Here is a 6,315-nt window from a genome sequence, read left to right as displayed (position 1 = left end):
ATTCTTTATTGTTGTTGTCCACCATTTCGGCTTCATTACCATTGTTTTCCTTCATTTACATTGATTCCACCATTGTTTTCATGGAGGCAGATACGGTGAGAGCTCTTTTTCCGTTGGTCGGCGTCATCTTCCCCAGAGACCACTGCTGTTCTTCGCACTCTAATTGGACATTTCAAGGTGGTGGGTTCCTGCGGTGGCATTGCTGTGTTCAAGCCCTGGGTAAAGGTGTGTTTTTTTTTCCAGAATTTTTTTAGTTTCCTCTGATCTGTCTATGGGATGGGTGCGCTGGTTTTATCAATGGAGGGATGGGTGGTGTGTTTTTTTTTTCCAGAATTTTTTTAGTTTCCTCTGATCTGTCTATGGAATGGGTGCGCTGGTTTTTATCAATGGAGGGATGGGTCGTTGGTGTTTTTTTTAATTTTCCTGCAATGCTGCGTTTAATCAAACAAACGCACACATACTGTTCTGTTATGGTTGTTTCATGGGTATGTCGCAGCCGTAATGGGTTCTCCAAAATGTGTGCAAGTATGGAAGGGGGAATTTTGCTGGTGTGTTCGTATGGTTTAGTTAATGTTCTTATTCGATTGAATCAAGATTCGTCGTATGTGAAGATTGTTGATGAAATTTGTGGGAAGTTCGATAGATTGGTACCAGGTGCGGTGTGTTTGTTTTTTGATTTTCCCGGATATAAGAAGTTTAAGGTGGATAGCGATGACGACATTCAAAACATGTTGTGCCTTGCTAAGTCGTTCGGGATAAATCACATTGAGGTCGTCGTTCAGGAAAGTAGTGTTGGTGTGGGGGGTAATCATGTCGTGTTGGATTTTGCGGACGATGGGGGAATATCACGGCATGTTAGCGGGAATGGGTTTGTGGATGAGCAGATGGATTTGTTACCAACGTACTGTCCGAACAAATCGAAGACGTTTCTGTCGGCGCAATGGGCGCATGGTATTACCCATGTGGGACAATGTTTTGATGGTGGAGCAACTGAATTCCGCGAAGTTCTGTGTAAGTATGCTGTTGAACGTGGATTTCAATTTAAGTACGTTAAAAATGACTCTGTGCGAATTACGGTAGTGTGTAAGTTTGCGGCTTCAACAGATTGTCCGTGGTCAGTTCATGCGAGGATGTTACCGTCAAGTGGGGTGTTCTGCATTAAGAGGTTTGATAGTGTGCATACTTGTGGGGCTGCTATACGTACTTCTAGGAACCCTCGTACGGGGTCTGATTTGGTGTCTACCGTTGTTGCAGATCGAGTGCGCGATAAGCCATTGACGCGCCCCACTGATGTTGTGTTTGATTTGAAGAACGAATATGGTTTGGATATTAGCTACCGGGTGGCATGGTTGGGTGTTGAGAAAGCTAGGGGCGAGGTGTACGGGGATCACGCTACGTCCTTTGATCAGTTGAGGTGGTATAGCAATTCTGTTATGCAAAAAAACCCAAATAGTTACATTAATCTTGAGTTTGACCCAAAAACCGGGAGCTTTGTTAGGTATTTCATATCATTTCGCGCTTGTATAGATGGGTTCAAACACTGCCGGCTTATGCTTTTTTTGGATGGAACGTTTTTGAAAGGTAGATTTAAAGGTAATTTGCTCGCAGCTACTGCTAAAGACGCCAATCAAGGTAATGGTGTGTTACCTTATTCCATTAGTGCTTATTTGCTGAACATACTAGTAAATAGATACTTCATTTTTTTATACATTTCAACTGTTTTTTTCCCATTTAACAAAGGAAAAAAATTGAGAACATTGAAATAGGGTCTCCTCAAATAAAACTGAATAGGAATGTAAGACACAGTGGCAGGCTTATTTTTTAAAAAATTTTGTAAAATGTGTCGCACTTTTTTTTGCGTGGATGGTTGTATAAGTTTTGTCATGCCTAACTTTTTATGTTGCATGTTTGGTCTTAGGATTGTTTCCGGTAGCCTTTGCTATTGTTGATTCCGAGAATTCAGCTAATTGGGAATGGTTTCTTCGTAATTTGAAAGAAGTTGTTGGGGTGGTTGAACATTAACTTTCATATCTGACCGCCACGTCGGATTATTACACTCTATGCCCATTATTTTCCCTTCAGCACATCATGCATATTGTTTGTTGCATCTCCAAATGAACTTGCGGGATCGAATGAAATATGTTAATGCATCGCACAAAATTGGGTTGATGCGGAAGTTACGGGAATGTGCATATGCGCCCACTGTTGCTTGTTTCAATGAGAAATTAGAGGTATTGAAGAAGGCCAACCCAGCTGTGATTGAAGATTTTATGAAAGACCTGCACCCCAAACACTGGTCTAATGCGTATTTCAGGTAATTCATGGCTTGAACAACGGGTTATGGCATTTTTAAAAATTCCCACATGTTCTTTTTGCAGTATGTTTTGTTTTTGTCTTTTTAATTTACGCTTTGTAAATGGGTTTTTTTTTTTTTTAACAACGGTATGGGGAGATATGCTCAAATGCTGCGAAATCTTTCAACAATTGGGTTGGTGAGGCTCGTCATCTCCCTATCACGAGATTGGTCGATATGATAAGGGGTCAAATAATGGAGCAGATGTCGGAGCGCAGAGTTAAATGCAGTAAATGGGACGGTGTGATATCCCCGAAAATGGAGAAAAAATTAGTGGCAGCGTATAACGACAGCAGGGCTTGGTGTGTGAGCCAGGCTAATGATGATGTCTATAAGGTCCACTCCTACCCATCGGTGTTGGTTGATGTCGGCAAGCTGACATGTTCTTGTTTTCAGTGGCAGATCAACGGGTTCCCATGTTCCCATGTTGTCGTTGCATTCCGTAATAGTGGGAGAAACATCTACGATGCCATAGACTCCGCATTTTGCATTGATACATTTCGAGCTACTTATAGCGGAACCATATACCCCATCCCAACAGTGGGGAGGCCACTGTTTAACCCAGCTAAATGATTGATAGCTCCGCCGACGGCCAAGCGTCCCCCCGGTCGGCCAAAACGGAAGAGAATTCCGTCCAAGGGGGAGGTAGTGCAGCGTATACGTTGTGGTCGTTGCGGAAAAGTGGGCAATCACAATAGGAAGACATGCAAAGAGCCATTACAGCTGGGCTGCCATATGATTTAATTTGGTTGTTAACAAACTGGGATTCTGGGTTATTTTGTTTTTTGAAAAATTTTCCTTTTTTTTTTCAATCAGTCATTCACTTTCTGTTATTGGTTTAATTTATTTTGTAGGATATACATTTTTATGTAATCCAGCAACCATTTCAGTCCCCATTGTTGAACAATTACACTCCACCTTTAACACCCAACCATTTTAGTTTGAAATATGTTTTGCTTAACACTATGCAGGCATGAAAATAGCCAGTGGTTTTTATTTTTCAAATCTGTTTTGAATCACATTGTCTACACACGACAAGAGTCAGTGGGTGCCGGTTTTTGTTTCAAATCTGTGGACATCATAACAGATTTGGAAACCAGTCATCCACTTTATGTTATTGGTTTAATTTGTTTAGTAGGACATACATTTTGGGTCCCCACTATTGAACACTAACACTGTTCCTTTGAAACACAACCATTTAATTCTCAAATCTGGGTTTGATTAACACTGTGAATACATGAAATGAGGAGTTGGTGCCGTTTTAGTTTACAAATTTGTTCACATCGTACCAGAACATTCGCCCAAAGCGGACTCTGCCAACCTGTAGCCGGAACGGAAATGGATTTTTAATGTTTGGGTGGCTGCTTACAATCCATTGTCATTGCACAAAACATGTACCCATTACCAACTGCGTTAAAATAAATTGAACACGAAGGTAATTTTATGTTACGCTCAACATGGTATCATCACAATTCTGATTAGGATGGCAATGCGAAATTAATCTTTACTCATGTCATATTTAGCATGTGGTTGACGTGCTCAGTCTTTGCATGTCCACTTCCATATACATCAAGCCACGCATACTCCTGTGGTGGAAAACAGGTTTACCAAACTGAGTGTCGTCATGCCCAACTCCTGCATAGATCACACCATGTTTACATACCCAGGCCCATCTGCCATTTAAAAACAATCTACTTCACATAACATAAAAGTGTAATGCACTGTGAAACTGTTATTATGCAATAGGTGAGACTATTTGAATAGCTTACTAAATAATATCAACATTCATATCCACAAAGTACTGGATCCTAACCCAAGATTAAACCGTTGGGCACTTTTGCATTACCAAAAAAGTAATGTATATGAAACTAGTTTTTCCCTCCTACTTTTATGTGTTTCCAGACTACCAAAAAATTATATACGCTGATACGAAAAAACCGAATAGAACATCCTAATGCTGTTGTTGCACCTTGCGCACTGGCAAATGTCTTCTCAACCTCTTATAATGTCCTCCCACGGAGTCCTCTGCCCGGGTCACTTAAGAACATTTCCACCATTGCAGCTCGTAGCCCAGTTGGGGTCAGCCCGTCCATCAAAGTATTCACTTCTACACCACGAATGTACTGCCTGATTATGAAGCACACGAAAATCCCACAATCCGACCTGCACTCACAAACACCGGTGTCAACGTCACTGACGTGATACATCATCAAAACAGTACGCTCGAAATAAAATGTACATTACTTACGACTCTGGAACTTGTTGTGGACAATCCACAACAGATACAAAACTGCCATCAAACAGCTCTGCCCCAACAGCTGCAGGTGTAACTCGAGGCTTCACAAATTTGTTGTGGTGATCAGCCACTCATTGTTTCTGTCCATTTTCCACATGTCAGTGCAGTTTTGCCCACAGTAACATTAACATTTTCTACATTGTAATCTGCCCATCATGCACATTAAAAACTGAAATTTGTAAACAGCACTTACAACTTTTAGAGCCTCATTGTAGTGCTCATCGCGCACTCCACGTCTTGGCCGCATCGAGTTGTAATGTTTCCAATTCCCACTTTCTGAATCGCACGCCATGACTGTCCAATGGTTGGCATTGTAGATTGGGATAAGTGTGTATCTGTAACCTCGTGCAGCCTTCATGTGAACATTCAAATACTTCGCTCGGGAAACAGCACTACTGTTTCGCATCATATCCTGCACAATTGTCCAAAACCACCGTAGGCGTACCAGGTTTCATTATGCAAATATTTTTTTCAGATTTCGGGCAGTCAAATAAACCTGAAGATACATACTGAACAAACACTAGTGTAAATGTATGATGTCCCAACATATTCTGCCCTTCCAGATACCATCTTATGCATTTCAGTCAACATTGCAGCGTACGCATCGATTACCTGCAACATATGTTACCCATTACAACTCCAGCACAATAGTAATAACAACTTTGTTTGTAAATTTACATTTCCATTTACATATTATTGAGTGCGTTTTTAAATTCATTTGCCATTTCCGATTGCCATATCACTCAATTCACAAAGGAAGCAATGGTCAGATTTGCATATGGTTTTTTTAAAATAATTAAAGAATCACTAAATACTCTACGATGCGTTACATGAAACCAGCTTACATTGCCGTGTATGGAGTTCTGCTGCACCAAATCTTTGATGTCCGTGAAATGGACTTGTATTCCATTGTGTCCACCATCCCATACTATTAACCTACACACCGTGAACCAAAATTAAGAACCACCATAGAGCATAGTTTTACAAGTTGTACATGTTGAAGAATACAACATTCCATCCGAACAACGTACCCGTCCCCCTCTAAAGTGTACATTCTTTGTAGTAGTTCCCTGTCTTCATCCTTCAGCATGTTCCACACAATGTGCCGCCTATTCAGACCGAATCCATTCCAGGTTTTATGCTCCACCTCGACGTCCTCAACACTGTAAATCACCCCGGGTTCATCTGATTTACCAAGTCTGACATTGGTGTTTACCTGTGGACGCCCAAATATGCCGGGATATTCGTAGTCTGATAACCTAAATTCCCGTTTTGCCTTGTTCTTCACCCTCTTCACAAGTGACGTAATTTTCGGCCCTGAACTTGTTGCACCTGCTGTGTGCTCACAATGACCTTCTACAACAACGACAGCTGCGCCATCTTTTACATTGCCATCAGCTACTGTCTGTGCATTTATGGGGCTGCATCTACCCTCACCCCTTGCTACAGTTGTACGTACAATCCCATCTGCAAAGTCATCTGTCAAATCTTCAATCCCAGGGTCATTGTCAACAAGTTGTAATTCGTTGATCCGCACGTCTTCGGGTTGGCCTGTAGGACATGCAGACTGCTGCGCACTTTCGCAACTCGTCACATTGGCAGACCCACTCACTTTCCCTGACAAACTATTACTTGGTGTTCGCTGATTGGATCCATCATTCACAGC

At 41.5% G+C, this 6,315-nt stretch overlaps 1 long non-coding RNA gene across 1 annotated transcript; it reads right to left on the bottom strand.

Annotated features, from left to right (window-relative positions):
- Positions 1–4,849: 4,849 nt before the first annotated feature.
- LOC114277766 (uncharacterized) lies at positions 4,850–5,631 on the bottom strand. The gene is made up of 3 exons (XR_014356298.1): positions 5,495–5,631; positions 5,160–5,261; positions 4,850–5,061 (listed from the first exon to the last, which is right to left on the bottom strand). It is a non-coding gene; the product is annotated as an uncharacterized LOC114277766 (long non-coding RNA).
- Between the last annotated feature and the right edge of the window lie 684 nt (positions 5,632–6,315).

Source organism: Camellia sinensis, chromosome 15 (genome assembly GCF_055761805.1).
Source record: "Camellia sinensis isolate YWXY chromosome 15, ASM5576180v1, whole genome shotgun sequence".
Lineage (NCBI taxonomy): Eukaryota > Viridiplantae > Streptophyta > Magnoliopsida > Ericales > Theaceae > Camellia > Camellia sinensis.
Note: the sequence above shows the minus strand (reverse complement) of the source record. Positions and strands in the feature narration are given on the sequence as shown.